Raw genomic sequence first — 15,090 nt, forward strand, 5'->3', positions numbered from 1 at the left:
GTTACCCTCCAAGCATGTAAAGCTGTGTACACCACCCCAGTGCATTGCTCAGTAACACTATGTTAGATTACTGCCCAGTGTAGGGAAACTTGCAAACCATGCTGGAAGTGACAGGATGTGCAGCTCTCATCCATTTAAAGCTCCATATCTCCATTGTGCCATGACAAGGGTGTACTATGGGGAAAAAAAAACATCCCTGCCAGAGAGTGATGGCAGTGCAATCAGTTTAAATATAATGGGAGGGCTTTGGGGTTTAGGTAGAGAGGGGGAGACTGAGAGTCAGTGTCTTTGACGGATGTGTTCAGAATGGTTAAATGTCGACACTTTAATAGCATCCTTTAACATGAGCCAGTCTTCCCAGGAAAGATGAATGAATGGGAGATTGCTGTGAGGTCAGGTGAGAATTTGTCCTGCAACTATATAACTGAAAGTGGTTTCGACAGAGTCTTTCACTCACTGGGCTGAATTTAATAATAATTTGTCTCAGTGTCATTTTCATTGAAGTTGACAGTAGGATCGTCTGCATGAGGCCGAGTTAATTTCCTGGTGCTATCTTATCAAACTCACCTCACCAACTACCGACACCTCCCCATTGTGCCCCTATCATTGAATGCCAGCCCTATTCTCCCACTCATCATGACTCACCATCACCCGGATACCCCTGGATATTTCGTGACCCATGGCACTGGTTCCATCTTTAAAAGGCCAATGGGATCATGGTTGCGCTTTCTCAGATCAGAGCTGCCCTGCACAGCTTACTCGAGCAAGGCAGATAAGGGGCAATTACACCACCTTTTATTGACAGGGGCACGGAGGACCTGGTGAACGGGCTATTACAGATGGGGACCATTCTCTTCCGAGAATGGGTCACACCACCAGACCCACTGAACATGGTCTGAGCTCACCACCCAACTCAGTGCAGTATCTGCAGTTTGGAAAATGTCAAGCAATATCTGACAAGCACCAGTAACCTTCCCCACTCTGTCAGGTTAAGAGCCACCGTATTCTCTCTGCTTCTTCACACTCACTGTATATGTGTCATAGCACCTACCCCCGAACAAGGCTCAAGCTTCACCACTCTAACTGTTGCATGCAGCAGCTTCTCTCTCTCTCTCTGTCTCTGTCTCTCTCTCTCTCTCTCTCTCTCGCTCTCTCTCTTCCCTTCACTTTACACCACGCCCCAGACGAATAACATTGTACTGATACAACACTGCGGACTTACTTATTCTGGACACCTCATCATTCCCCACCCCCCATCTGCACAAGCACTAACAGCAGGGATACCCACTCCCACCCTCACTCCCCCCTCCCTTTCTCCCATTCCAGGAGCAACAGCCTGGAATAGGACAGAAAGGGCCAAGCCGTATGGTGGAGTGCCCAATATCCGTTCCCTCTCCCCTCCCTGCCCCCTCCATGTGGGGAGGGCACTGGTACAAGCCGGAGAGGGCTGGGCTGCTTCGTAAGGAGATTCTGAAATATCCACATCGCACCAACCCAGTCAGGAGCAATGTTCAGTGAAGGGCAATTCTCTCTTTAAACCCACTGGCAGTTCCGTTTCCCCCTACACAACTTAGAGCCCATGACCTTGAAGCTATCTCCCCTTTGTGTTGAGCTGGTACAGACGCCCCACGGTGTCGGTTAACAGGAGGGTGGGCCCACAACCCATCATCTCTACCACCTCCCAGGAAGGGAGCACTGAGGCTGCCTCCGAAACCTCCCCCTGTAAACAGCTCAGATATTGAAACTAGCCTGTGATATTTACCGCTCTCCTCCCCCCCTTGTCCTGACATCTTCAATAATCTGTGCTCACATACACCCAGGAGACTCCGCTCCTGCACCCTCTTTGCAACGATATAGATTGTTTCAAAATGTCTTTCATTGTCTTTCCGATCAAACTGCATCACCTTACACTTCTCTGCCTCGATCTCTGTCTGCGAAATACTTGAACACTAAGTCAATGTGTGATCGACCTGTCAGTTTTCCATACTGTCCTCCATAGACTTTATAGTTCTTCCAGGTTTGATGCCATCTACAAACACTGAGATCATCATGGCGTCACAGTCCCCATGAAGCAACTGAAATCCTGCCACACTCACTAGTGTGAGCAAGTGAAATACTATTATATTCCCAAGGACAGAGTCGAATAATGACATGCTGCCAATGGAGCAACAAATATCCTAACACTCCCGAGATGGAGTGAATGAAATATTGACAAACCACAGAGCAAGAGAAATCCGGATGGGTTCCACATATCGAAATTCATCAGAGTATAATTTGATGAAGTTGTACTGATCTAAATGTCCTTTAAACGTTGTAACTGTCCCTGCTTTCACCACTTTGTCTGCAAGGTTATTCCATACACAAGGCAGCTTAAATATAAAATAATTACCTCTCATGATTTTTGTAAATCTTTCTCCATGCACCTTAACATATCCCCTAGGTTTGAATCCCCCACTCTAGGAAAAAGACATCAGCCCTTCAGCTTATCTGTATCCCTCATGACCTTTAAACCACTGTACAGTTGCCCTTAATCTCATTCTCTCCCGTGAAACAAGGTCCAGCCTATCAGCTCAATCCCCCCCCATTCGCAGCAACATCCAGGTTAATCTCTTCTGAACCCTGTCCAGCTTAATAATATCAAGCTGAATAATATCAAAGTGAATAGTTAAGGCATTTTCTAAGGGCAGGGGAGTCCAAAACTAGTGGACATGGGTTTAAGGTGAGAGGGGAAAAGTTTAAAAGCGACCTAAGGGGCAGGATTTTCACATAGAGAGTGGTGTGCCTATGGAATGAGCTGGCAGGATGACCAGACTGGACACTATTCCAGAAGAGGTCTCACCAATGTCCTGTATAACCTCAACATGACATCCCAATTATGATTCTCAAACGTCTGGCCAATGAAGACAAGTGTGTTAAACACCTTCTTAACCACACTATGTATATGATATGCACATTTTTAAGAATTATACCTGACTGCCTCGGTCGTTGTTCTACAACACTCCCAAAAACTATACTTTTAATTGTATATGTCCTGCTCTTGTTTGATTTACCAAATCCAATACCTCGCATTAATCCAAACTAAACTCCATCTGCCACTCCTCAGCCCAGTGAGTGATATTACCACCTCCTCACCTTCCTCGATATATTTTAAAATTCCCTCTCCCTCTCCAGGACGCCTGCACACTCCGGCTTTAATTTTCACAAAGACCCGGAGCTTGGGTTGCCTTGTTTGGTTAGGGGTTGGAGGGACATATTGAAGACACCGTCATTGGAAAAGAGAGGCTGGGCAGTAATCAGCGGCCTGGTATGGTTTTAGGAAGAGGGCAGTCACACGTGAGAGTTGGGTGATACTGATCGGTGTTTTGGGGCCAGAAAATATGGTGTGTCTCCATCTCTGGTGTTCAGCAATGAATATCTATTCGAGATTCTTCATAGTGCAGCGTGTGTCTGCAGGATCTCTTTTCCTAATACTGCACACTACAGATAATAGTGATGAAAGACGTTCATAGTCAATTTCGACGGCACAGCCCGTGCACTCAGCATCCTACAGTTGAGACAAATATCTTTTATTTGTTGAACAATACAAAGTGATTCATGTAATGGTCACCCGATTATAATAAAACCACACCGAGCTGAAAGCGGGCATTTAAAATATGACCTAAAATCATGGTATGGTAGTGTCGTCAGTAGTGTCCCTGCCTCTGAGCCAGAGCTCTGTTTTTGATTCCAATTCCTGAACTTGTATGGTAGTGTTCCTAGCTCTGGAATACAAGGTCTGGAAACAAGTCCTGTCTGTTGCAGCGGTATGTCACAGCATGTCATAACAGGCTGATGACCAAACACAAAGGAGATAAAGTTACAGCTTTGTAGGTATTGCCGAATGGTGTTACTGTCCCTACCTCCAGGCACAACGGTCCAGATGTAAATAACACAGAAGTGTCTCATGATACATCTGAACAAACTGATTAACATGGATTTAGAATTGTGACTTGACGGAGAAGGAAGAGCTGTCAGTATTGAATTTTAGAATATCGGCCCAGGATGACTGAAAGCAAAGACATTCGTGTTGATTGGAGTCGCATTTCGGATCAGCAGAGGTTTATAAAAAAAAGAATGACCATGGGTAGGGTGAATAGACAGGGTTTTCCCCCGGTTAGGGGCGTACAAAACGAGAGGGCAATGGTTGAAAGTGAGAGGGTAATGATTTTGATGAGGTCCAAGGGGCACATTTTCACGCAGAGGGTGGTGAAAATAGGGAATGAGCTGCCATTGGAAATGATCGCCGGTGATACAACTACAACATCTAAAAGGCATCGGGAAGCTGACAGAACCTGCTGGTCTTTTCCAGCAATTCCTGTATCTGTTAAAAATTGCATTCATTTTAGCACAGGTGTTCTGAATACGTTAACTACTTTTTTTTTAATGACACAGACACATATAAACATATCTTCAAATCGACCGAGACCTTTTTCTGCTAAGTGTGTGGCTCTGTGCATGACAGCAACAATGATGCACCAACACGGAACAGGAAATGTGATGGAAACATAGTTTGAACAATGTACAGGTAGACCTCACATGATCCAGTTAGGGAGAGGATGACATTATTGCGTGATTCAACACAGAGAGGGAGAAAATGTAAACTGCCTGAGAAGGAACGGCCTATTGCCCTCCCTCTTCCTCACTGTTCCTCATCACATCAATATGTGCGAACTAAAAATAAAATCTCTGCAGTCATCCTTATCATTCTTTTTAAAATAGAATTCCTGCAGTGTGTAAACAGGCCGATTGGCCTAACAAGTCCATACCAAGCTTCCAAGGTCCGTTCCCCCCTATTTACCCCTGACTAACCACCTAACCGAGAAATCCCTGAACGTTATGGACAATTCAGAATGACCAATCCACGTAGCCTAAACAGCTTTGGACTGTGAGAGGAAACTAAAGCACCTCTTAGAAGCTCACACAGACAAGGGGAAAGCATGCAAACTCCACAACGATAGTCGCCCGAGGCGAGAATCAAACAGAAGCCCCTGGTACTTTGAATCAGTAGTGCTAACCACTGAGCCACTGGGTTACCAGTGATTGGCGTAGTCACCGTGTCTTTCTGCGTGGGAAATCATGTGGCCGGTGAAAAAGATTACCTCAGAGTACAACGGGATTTCATCAGATGGACAAATGGGCTGAGGATGGGCAGATTGAGGTTAATTTAGATAATTGTGAGGTTCTGCATTTTGGGACAGCAATTCTTCGCAGGACTTATAAACTTAATGGTAGGGTCCTCGGGAGTTTTGCTGAACCAAGGAACCTTGGAGTGAAGTTTCATAGCTACTTGAAAATGGAGTCGCAGGTAGATAGGATAGTGAAGGTGTCGATTGGTATGCTTTCCTTTATTGGTCAGAGTATTGAGAACAGGCGTTGGGAGATCATGTTGCGGCTGTACAGGACATTGGTTAGGCCACTATAGAAATATTGCATGCTAATCTGGACTGCTTCCTATCGGAAAGATGTTGTGAAACTTGAAAAGGTTCTGAAAATATCTACATGAATATTGCCAGCGTTGAGGAAAAAGGAAAGGCTGAACAGGCTGATATTTTTTTCCTGGAGTGTCAGAGGCTGAGGGGTGACCTTGCAGAGGTTTTTTTTAAAATCAGGAGTGGTAGGGATAGGGTAAACAGACAAGGTGCTCTCTCTGTCCCCATAACTCTCTGTCCACCTCTCTCTCTGTCCCCCTCTCTCTCTGTCCTCCACTCGCTTTTCACTCTCTCTCTGCCCCTTCTCTCTCTGCCCCCCTCACTCTGTCCCCCTCCGTCTTCCCCATCTCTCTCTGCCCCCTCCCTCTCTGACCCCTCTCTCTCTCTGCCCCTCTCTCTCTCTGATCCCCTCTCTCTCTCTGTCCCCCACTCTCTCCATCCCCCCACTCTATGCCCCCTCTCTCTGACCCCCTCTCTCTCCCCCACTTTGTACGCCTCTCTCTGACCTCCACTCTCGTCATCTCCCCACTCTCTGTACCCCTCTCTCTGTCCCCATCTATATCCCCCTACCTCTGTCTCCCTCTCGCTGACCCCTTCTCTCTCCCCCACTCTATTTGCCCCTCTGTCTGTCGCCCTCTCTCTGCCCCTCACTCCCTTCCACGCGCCTCTCTCTGTCTTCCTCTCTCTCTGTCCACCTCTCTCTCTGTCCCATCTCTCTCTGTCCCCCTCTCTCCCTGTCCCCCTCTCTCTCTGTCCCCCCACTCTATGCCCCCCTCTCTCTGTCGCCCTCTCTCTGCCCCCTTCTCTCTGACTCCCTCTTTCTCCCCCACTCTGTAACCCTCTCTCTGTCCACCACTCTCTGTCCCCCTCTCTCTCTGTCCCCGTCTCTCTGTCCCCACATTCTCTGTCCCCTCTCTTTGTCGCCCTCCCTCTGCCCCTTCTCTCTGACTCCATCTCTCTCCCCAACTCTGAACCCCTCTCCCTGTCCCCCACTCTCTGACCCCCTCTCTCTGTCCCCCTCTATATCCCCGTCTAGCTGACCCTCTCTCTCACTCTGCCCCCCTCACTCTGTCCCCCTCTGTCTGCCCCTATCTCTCTCTGCCCCTCTCTCTCTGCCCCTCTCTCTCTGATCCCCTCGCTCTCTCTGCCCCCACTCTCTCTGTCACCCACTCTCTGTCGCCATTTCTCTGCCCCCTCTCTCACTGTCCCCCTCTGTCTCTGACTCCCTCTCTTGCTGTCCCTCTCTATATCACCCTCTCTCTTTCCCCCTCTCTCTTTCCCCTCTCTCTCTCTGATCCCCTCTCTCACTCTGTCCCCCCTCTCTCTGTCGCCCTCTCTCCGTCGCCCTCTCTCTGTCCCCTCTTTCTCTCCCCGCTCTCTGCCGCCCACTCTGTCGCCCTGTCTCTGCTCCGTCTGTCTCTGCACCTCTCTCTGACGCTCTTTCTCCGCCCCCTCTCTCTCTGCCCCCCTCTCTCTGTCCCCCTCTCTCTGTATCCACCCCGCCACCAACCCCTGTCCCCCTCTGTCCCCCCTCTCTGTCCCCCCCTCTCTCTCTCCCCCTCTATCTCCCCCACTCTCTGTGCCCCTCTCGCTGTCCCCCTCACTTTGACCACATCTATCTCCCCTCTCTCTGTCCCCCCCACTCTCAGTCCGGCTCTCCCTGTTCCCCCTCTCTCTGTCCCCCTCTCTCTGTCCACTCCTGCTCTGTCCCCCCCTATCTCTGTGCCCCACTCTCTTCCCCCACTCTCTCTGCCCATCTCTCTCTCTGCCCGGCTCTATCTTTGTCAGCCCCCTCTCTTTCCCACCCTCTCTCTGTCCCCCCTCTCTCTCTGCCCCCCTCTCTCTCTGCACCCCTCTCTCTCTGTCCCCCTCTCTCTCTCTGCCCCCCTCTCTCTCTGTCCCCCCCTCTCTATACCCCTCTCTCTCTGTCGCCCTCTCTCTGTCGCAATTTCTCTGCCCACATCTCTCACAGTCCCCGTCTGTCTCAGACCCCCTCTCTCGCAGTCCCCCTCAATATCACCGTCTCTCTGCCCCCTCTCCCTGTCCCCCTCTATCTCCCCCACTCTCTGTGCCCCTCTCGCTGTCCCCCTCACTTTGACCACCTCTATCTCCCCTCTCTCTGTCCCCCCCACTCTCAGTCCGGCTCTCCCTGTTCCCCCTCTCCCTGTCCCCCTCTCTCTCCCACCGGCCTCTCTCTCTCTCTCTCTGTCCCCTTCTCTCTTCCCTCCTCTCTCTGTCGTCCTCTCTCTGCCCCCTTCTCTCTGACTCCCTCTCTCTCCCCCACTCTGTAACCCTCTCTCTGCCCCCCTCACTGTTCCGCTATCTCTGTCGCCCTCTCTCTGCCCCCTTCTCTCTGACTCCCTCTCTCTCCCCCACTCTGTAATTCTCTCTCTGTCCCCCAATCTGTGTCCCCCTCTCTCTGTCTCCCTCTCTCTATGTCCCCCCTTTCTCTGTCCACCCATTCTCTGTTCCCCTCTCTTAGTCGCCCTCCCTCTGACTCCCTTCCTCTCCCCAACTCTGTACCCCTCTCCCTCTCCCTCACTCTCTGTCCCGCGCTCTCTGTCTCCCTCTATATCCCCGTCTCTCTGACCCTCTCTCTCTCTGCCCCACTCACTCTGTCCCCCTCTGTGTGCCCCCATCTCTCTCTGCCCCTCTCTCTCTGCCCCTCTCTCTCTGTTCCCCACTCTCTCTGTCACCCCCTCTCTGTCGCCATTTCTCTGCCCCCCTCTCTCACTGTCCCCCTCTGTCTCTGACTCCCTCTCTCGCTGTCCCCCTCTATATCACCCTCTCTCTTTCCCCCTCTCTCTTTCCCCCTCTCTCAGTATCCCCCTCTCTCTGTACCCCCTCTCTCAGTCCCCTCCTCTCTCTGTCGCCCTCTCTCTATCGCCCTCTCTCTGTCCCCTCTTTCTCTCCCCCGCTCTCTGCCGCCCCCTCTGTCGCCCTGTCTCTGCTCTGTCTGTCACTGCCCCTCTGTCTGATCCCCCTCTCTCTGCCCCCCTCTCTCTGTCCCCCCCTCTCTGTCCACTCCTCCTTCTGGCCCCTCAATCTCGGCCCCCTCTATCTCTGCCCCACTCTGTCTGCCCCAATCTCTCTCTGCCCCTCTCTCTCTGCCCATCTCTCTCTCTGCCCGGCTCTTTCTTTGTCACCCCCTCTCTGTACCCCCTCTCTCTGTCCCACCTTCTCTCTGTCCCCCCCTCTCTGCACCCCCCCCCACTCTCTGCCCCCTCTCTCTATCTCTCTGCCCTTTCTCTCTCTCTGTCCCCCTCTATCTCTCTGTCATCTCTCTCTGTCACCCTCGCTCTGTCGCAATTTCTCTGCCACCCTCTCTCCCCGTCTGTCTCAGACCCCCTCTCTCGCTGCCCCCTCTATATCACCGTCTCTCTGCCCCCTCTCTCTGACCCCCTCTATCTCCCCCACACACTGTGCCCCTCTCTCTGTAGCCCTTTCTCTGTCCCCCCCACTCTGTCCCCACTCTCTCTGTACCCCCTCTCTCTGTATCCAGCCCGCCACAAACCCCTGTCCCCCCTCTGTCCCCCATCTTTGTCCCCCTCTCTCTCTGTCCCGCTCTATCTCCCCCACTCTCTGTGCCTCTCTCGCTGTCCGCTCCCTTTGACCACCTCTATCTGCCCCTCTCTCTCAGGCCGTCTCTGTCTGTTCCCCCTCTCTCTGACCCCCTCTCTCACACACCAGCCTCTCTAGTACCCCCTCTCTCCCCCACCCGCCTCTCTCTCTCTCTGTCCCCTCTCTCTCTGTCCCCCCTCTCTCTGACCCCCTCTATTTCCCCCTCTCTCTGTGCCCCTCTCTCTGTCGCTCACTCTCTGTCCCCCCTCTCTCTGTCCCCCCTCTGTCCACCCACCTCTCTGTCCCCCCCTCCCTGTCCCCCCGACTCTCTGCCTCCCTCTGACCCCTCTCTTTCTCCCCACTCTCTGTGCGCTCTCTCTGTCCGCCTCAATTTGACCACCTCTATCTCCCCCTCTATCTGTCTTCTCTCTTTGCCTCCCCCACTCTCTCAGTCCTGCTCTCTCTGTTCCCTCGATCTCTGCCCCCCTCTCTCTCCCAACAGCCTCTCTGGGAACCCCTCTCTCTCCCACCCGCCTCTCTCTCTCTCTGTTACCCTCTCTCTGTCACCTCCTCTCTCTGACCCCTCTCTCTGCTCCGTCTCTCTCTGTCCACCTTTCTGACACCCTCTCTCACCCTCACTCTTTACCCCTCTCTCTGTCCCCTTCTCTATGTACCTCTCTCTCTTTCCACCGCTCTCTGTCCCCCACTCTCTGTCCCCCACTCTCTGTCCCCCTCTATATCCCCTTCCCCCTGTCCCCCTCACTCTGAGCCCCGCTATCACCCCCAGTCTCTGTGCTACTCTCTCGATCGCCATCTCTCTGCCCCCTTCTCCCTTCCACCCGCCTCTTTCTCTGTCCCTCCTCTCTCTGTTCCCGTCTCTCTCTGTCCCCCTCTCTCTCACTGTCCCTCTCTCTCTCTGTCCCACGCTCTCTCTGTCCCCATAACTCTCTGTCCCCTATCTCTCTGCCCCCCACTCTCTCAGTCCCCCTCTCTCTCACTGTCCCCCTATTTCTCTGGTCTCCTGTCTCTCTGTCCCCCTCTCTCTCTGTCCCCCACTCTCTTTTCACTCTATCTCTGCCTCCTCTCTATTTTCATTCTCTCTCTGCCCCCTCTCTCTGCCCCCTCGCTCTGACCCCCTCTGTCTTCCCCATCTCTCTCTGCCCCTCTCTTTCTGCCCCTCTCTCTCTGCCCCCCCTCTCTCTCTGATGCCCTCTCTCTCTCTGTCTCCCACTCTCTCCATTCCACCACTCTCTGCCCCCCTCTTTCTGACCCCCTCTCTCTCCCCCACTTTGTACCCCTCTCTCTGACCTCCACTCTCTTCATCTCCTCACTCTATGTCCCCCTCTCTCTCTCCATCTATATCCCCCTACCTCTGTCCCCCTCTCGCTGACCCCCTCTATCTCCCCCACTCTCTTTGCCCCACTGTCTGTCGCCCTCTCTCTCTCCCCCTCACTCCCTTTCACCCGCCGCTCTCTGTCCTCCTCTCCCGCTGTCCACCTCTCCCTCTGTCCCCATCTCTCTCTGTCCCCAACTCACTCTGTCCCCCTGTCTCTCTGTCCCCCCCATTCCATGTCCCCCTCTCTCTGTCGCCCTCTCTCTGCCCCCTTTTCTCTGACTCTCTCCCTCTCCCCGACTCTGTAACTTTCTCTCTGTCCCCCACTCTCTGCCCCCCTCTCTCTGTTCCCCCACTCTCTGTCCCCCTCTCTCTGTCGACCTCCCTCTGCCCCTTCTCTCTGACTCCTTCTCTCTCCCCATTCTCTGTCCCCCTCTCTCTGTCCCCCTCTCTCTCTGTCCCCCTCTCTCTCTGCCCCCCATTCTCTGTCCCCCCTCTCTGTCGCCCTCCCTCTGCCCCTTTCTCTCTGACTCCCTCTCTCTCCCCAACTCTGTACCCCTCTCGCTGTCCCCCACTCTCTGTCCCACTCTCTCTGTCCCCCTCTATATCCCCGTCTCTCTGACCCTCTCTCTCTCTCTGCCCCCCTCACTCTGTCCCCTTCTGTCGGCCCCATCACTCTCTGCCCCCACTCTCTAAATCACCCTCTCTCTGTCGCCATTTCTCTGCCCCCCTCTCACTGTCCCCCTCTGTCTCTGACTCCCTCTCTCGCTGTCCCCCTCTATATCACCCTCTCTCTTTCCCACTCTCTCTGACACCCTCCCTCTGTCCCCCCTCTCTCTGCACCCCCTCTGTCCCCTCAATCTCTGTCCCCCGCCTCTGTCGCCCCTCTCTCTGTCCCCCCTCTCTGTCTCCCCTCACTGCCCCCCCCCTCTGTCCCCCTCTATCTCCCCAACTCTCTGTGACCATCTCTCTGTTCCCCTCTCTGGCCCCCTCTACCTCCCCCTCTTTTTGTCTCCCTCTCTCTGGCCCACTCTATCTCCACCACTCTCTGTGCCCCTCTCTCTTTCCCCCTCCCTTTGACCACCTCCATCTCCTCCTCTCTCTGTCCCCCCTCTCTCTGTCCCCCCCGTCCCCCTCTCTCTTTGTTCCCATCCCTTTCTATCCCCCTCTCTCTGTCCCCCTCTATCTCGCTCACTCTCCTGTATCCCTCTCTCTGTCCCCTTCGCTCTGACCCCCTCTATCTCCCCCACTCTCTGTCCCCCTCGCTCTGTCTCCCTCTCTCTCAGACCGGCTCTCTCGGTTCCCCCTGTCTCTGTCCCCCTCGGTTCCCCCTGTCTTTGTCCCCCACCCTCTCCCACCCACTTCTCTCTCTCTCTGTCCGCCACTCTCTGTCCCCCTCTCTCTGTCGCCCTCGCTCTGTCGCCCTCGCTCTGTACCCTCTCTCTGTCCCCTCTATCTCTCCCCCGCTCCTCTCTGTCGCACTGTCTCTGCTCCGTCTCTCTCTGCCCCTCTCTCTCTCTGACCCCCCTCTCTCTCTGTCCCCCACTCTCTCCATTCCCCCCACTCTCTGTCATCCTCCCTCTGACCCAATCTCTCTCCACCACTCTGTACCCCTCTCTCTGTCCTCCCTCTCTGTCCCCCTCGATATCCCCCTCTCTCTGTCCCCCTCTCTCCCCCCACACTCTGTCGCCCCTCTCTCTGTCCCCCACTGTATAACCCCCTCTCTCCCTGTCCCCTCTCTCTGACTCCCTCTCTTTCCCCCACCCTGTACCCCTCTCTCTGTCCCACAAACTCTTCCCCTCTCTCTGTCTGCCCACTCTCCCACTGCCCCCCTCACTCTGTCCCCCTCAGTCTGCCCCATCTCTCTCTGCCCCTCTCTCTCTGCCCCACTTTCTCTCTGCCCCGCTCTCTCTCTGCCCTGCTCTCTCTCTCTGTCCTGCTCTCGCTCTCTCTGTTCCCCCCTCTCTCTGAACCTCCCTCTCTATTCCCCCCTCTCGCTGTCCCCACTCTGGCTCTCTGTCCCACCCTCTCTGTCCCACTCTCTCTTTGTCCCCCTCTCTTTCTGCCCCACCTTTCTCTGTCCCCCCTCTCTCTTTCCAGCCCTCTGTCTGTCCCCCCTCTCTCTGTGTCCCACTCTCTCTCTCTGCCCCCTCTCTCTCTGTCACCCACTCTCTGCCACCACTCTCTGCACACACTCTCTCTGCACCCTCTCTTTCGGCGCCCTCTATCTCTGCCCCCCTCTGTCTACCCCAATCTCTCTCTGCCCCTCTCTCTCTGGCCCTCTCTCTCTGCCTATCTCTCTCTGCGCCCGGATCTCCCTTTGTCACCCCCTCTCTGTCCCCCCTCTCTCTGTCCGACCCACTCTCCGTCGCCCCCACTCTCTCTGCCCCCATCTCTCTCTGCCCGGATCTCTCTCTGTCCCCCCCTTTCTGTCCCCCCTCTCTCTATCCCCTCTCTCTCTATCCACCCCGCCACCAACCCCTGTCCACCCTCTGTTCCCCCTCTCTGTCCCCCCTCTCTCTGTCCCCCTCTATCTCCCCCACTCTCTGTGCCCCTCTCGATGTCCCCCTCCGTTTCACCACCTCTATCTCCCCCTCTCTCTGTCCCCCTCTCCCTCAGTCCGGCTCTCTCTGTTCCCCCTCTCTCTGTCCCCCTCTCTCTCCCACCAGACTCTCTTTTGCCCCCTCTCTCTCCCACCCGCCTCTCTCTCTCTGTCCCCTTCTCTCTTTCCCCCTCGCTCTGTACCCCTCTCTCCATCCACTCTCTCTCTGTCCCCCTCTCTCTGACACTCTCTATCTCCCCTCTCTCTGTGCCCCTCTCTCTGTCGCCCACTCTCTGTCCCCCCTTCTCTCTGTCCCCCCTGTCTCTGTCCTCCCACCTCTCTGTCACCCCACTCCCTGTCCGCCCTCTCTTCCCCACCAACTGTCACCCCCCTCTCAGTCCCCCTCTACCTCCACGACTCTCTGTGCCCCTCTCTCTGTCCCCCTCCCTTTGACCACCTCTATCTCCCCCTCTATCTGTCCTCTCTCTTTGCCTCCCCCTCTCTCTCAGTCTGGCTCTCCTTGTTCCCTCTATATCTGGCCCCCTCTCTCTCCCACCAGCCTCTCTGGGAATCCCTCTCTGTCCCAACCAACTCTCTCTCTCTCTGTTCCCCTCTCTCAGTCACCCCCTCTCTCTGACCCCTCTCTCTGCTCTGTCTCTCTCTGTCCACCTCTCTCTGACCCCCTCTCTCCCCCTCACTCTTTACCCCTCTCTCTGTCCCCTTCTCTCACTCCCCAGCTCTCTACCCTCCACTCTCTGTCCCCCACTCTCTGTACCCCTCTCTCTGTCCCCCTCTATATGCCCCTCTCTCTATCCCCCTCTCTCTGAGCCCCGCTATCACCCCCAGTCTCTGTGCTCCGCTCTCTGTCGCCCTCTCTCTGCCCCCTCTCCCTTCCACCCGCCTCTTTCTCTGTCCCCCTCTCTCTCTGTCTCCCTCTCTCTGTCCCCCTCTCTCTCTGTCCCACTAACTCTCTGTCCTACTCTCTCTCTGTCCCCCTCTCTCTCTGTCCACCACACTCTTTTCACTCTCTCTCTGCCCCCTCTCTATTTTCACCCTCTCTCTGCCCCTCTCTCTCTGCCCCTCTCTCTCTCTGATCCCCTCTCTCTCTCTGTCCCCCACTCTCTCTATCCCCCCACTCTGCCCCCTCTCTGAACCCCTCTCTCTCCACCACTTTTTACCCCTCTCTCTGACCTCCACTCTCTTCAACTCCATACTCTATGTCCCCCTCTCTCTGTCGCCATTTCTCTGCCCCCCTCTCTCACTGTCCCCCTCTGTCTATGACACCCTCTATCGCTGTCCCCCTCTATATCACCCTCTCTCTTTCCCCCTCTCTCTGACACCCTCTCTCTGTCCCCTCCTCTCTCTGTCCCCCAAACTCTGTCCCCCCTCTGTCCCCCTCTCTCTGTCTCCCCCTCTCTGTCTCCCCTCACTGCCCCCCTCTCTATCCCCGTCTATCTCCCCAACTCTCTGTGTCCCTATCTCTGTCCCCTATCTCTCTGTCCACCGCGCTCTCTGTCCCCCTCTCTCTCTCTGTCTCCCTATCTCTCTGTCCTCCTCTCTCTCTGTCCCCCTCTATCTATGTCCACCACTCTCTTTTCGCTCTCTCTCTCTGCCCCCTCTCTATTTTCACTCTCTCTCTGCCCCCTCTCTCTCTGCCCCACCAACTCTGTCCCACTCACTCTGTCCCTCTCTATCTTCCCCATCTCTCTCTGTCACTCTCTCAGTCTGATCCCCTCTCTCTCTCTCTATCCCCCACTCTCTCCATCCCCCCACTCTCTGCCCCCTCTCTCTGACCCCCTCTCTCTCCCCCACTTTGTACCCCTCCCTCTCACCTCCATTCTCTTCATCTCCCCACTCTATGTCCCCCTCTCTCTGTCCCCATCTATATCCCCCTACCCCTGTCCCTCTCTCGCTGACCTCCTCTGTCTCCCCCACTCTCTGTGCCCCTCTGTCTGTCGCCCTCTGTCTACTTCTCACTACCTTTCACCCGCCTCTCTCTGTCTTCTTCTCTCTCTGTCCACCTCTCTCTCTGTCCCCATCTCCCTCTGTCCCCATCTCTCTCTGCCCCCCTCTCTCTCTGTCATCCTCGCTCTCTGTCCCCCTCCCTCTCTGTCCCCCTCTCTCTCTGTCCCCTCTCTCTGTGTTCCCCTCTCTGTCTCTCTCTCTCTCTGTCCCCCTTTCTGTCT

Source organism: Chiloscyllium punctatum, chromosome 33, assembly GCF_047496795.1.
Source record: "Chiloscyllium punctatum isolate Juve2018m chromosome 33, sChiPun1.3, whole genome shotgun sequence".
In the NCBI taxonomy this organism is placed as follows: Eukaryota; Metazoa; Chordata; class Chondrichthyes; order Orectolobiformes; family Hemiscylliidae; genus Chiloscyllium; species Chiloscyllium punctatum.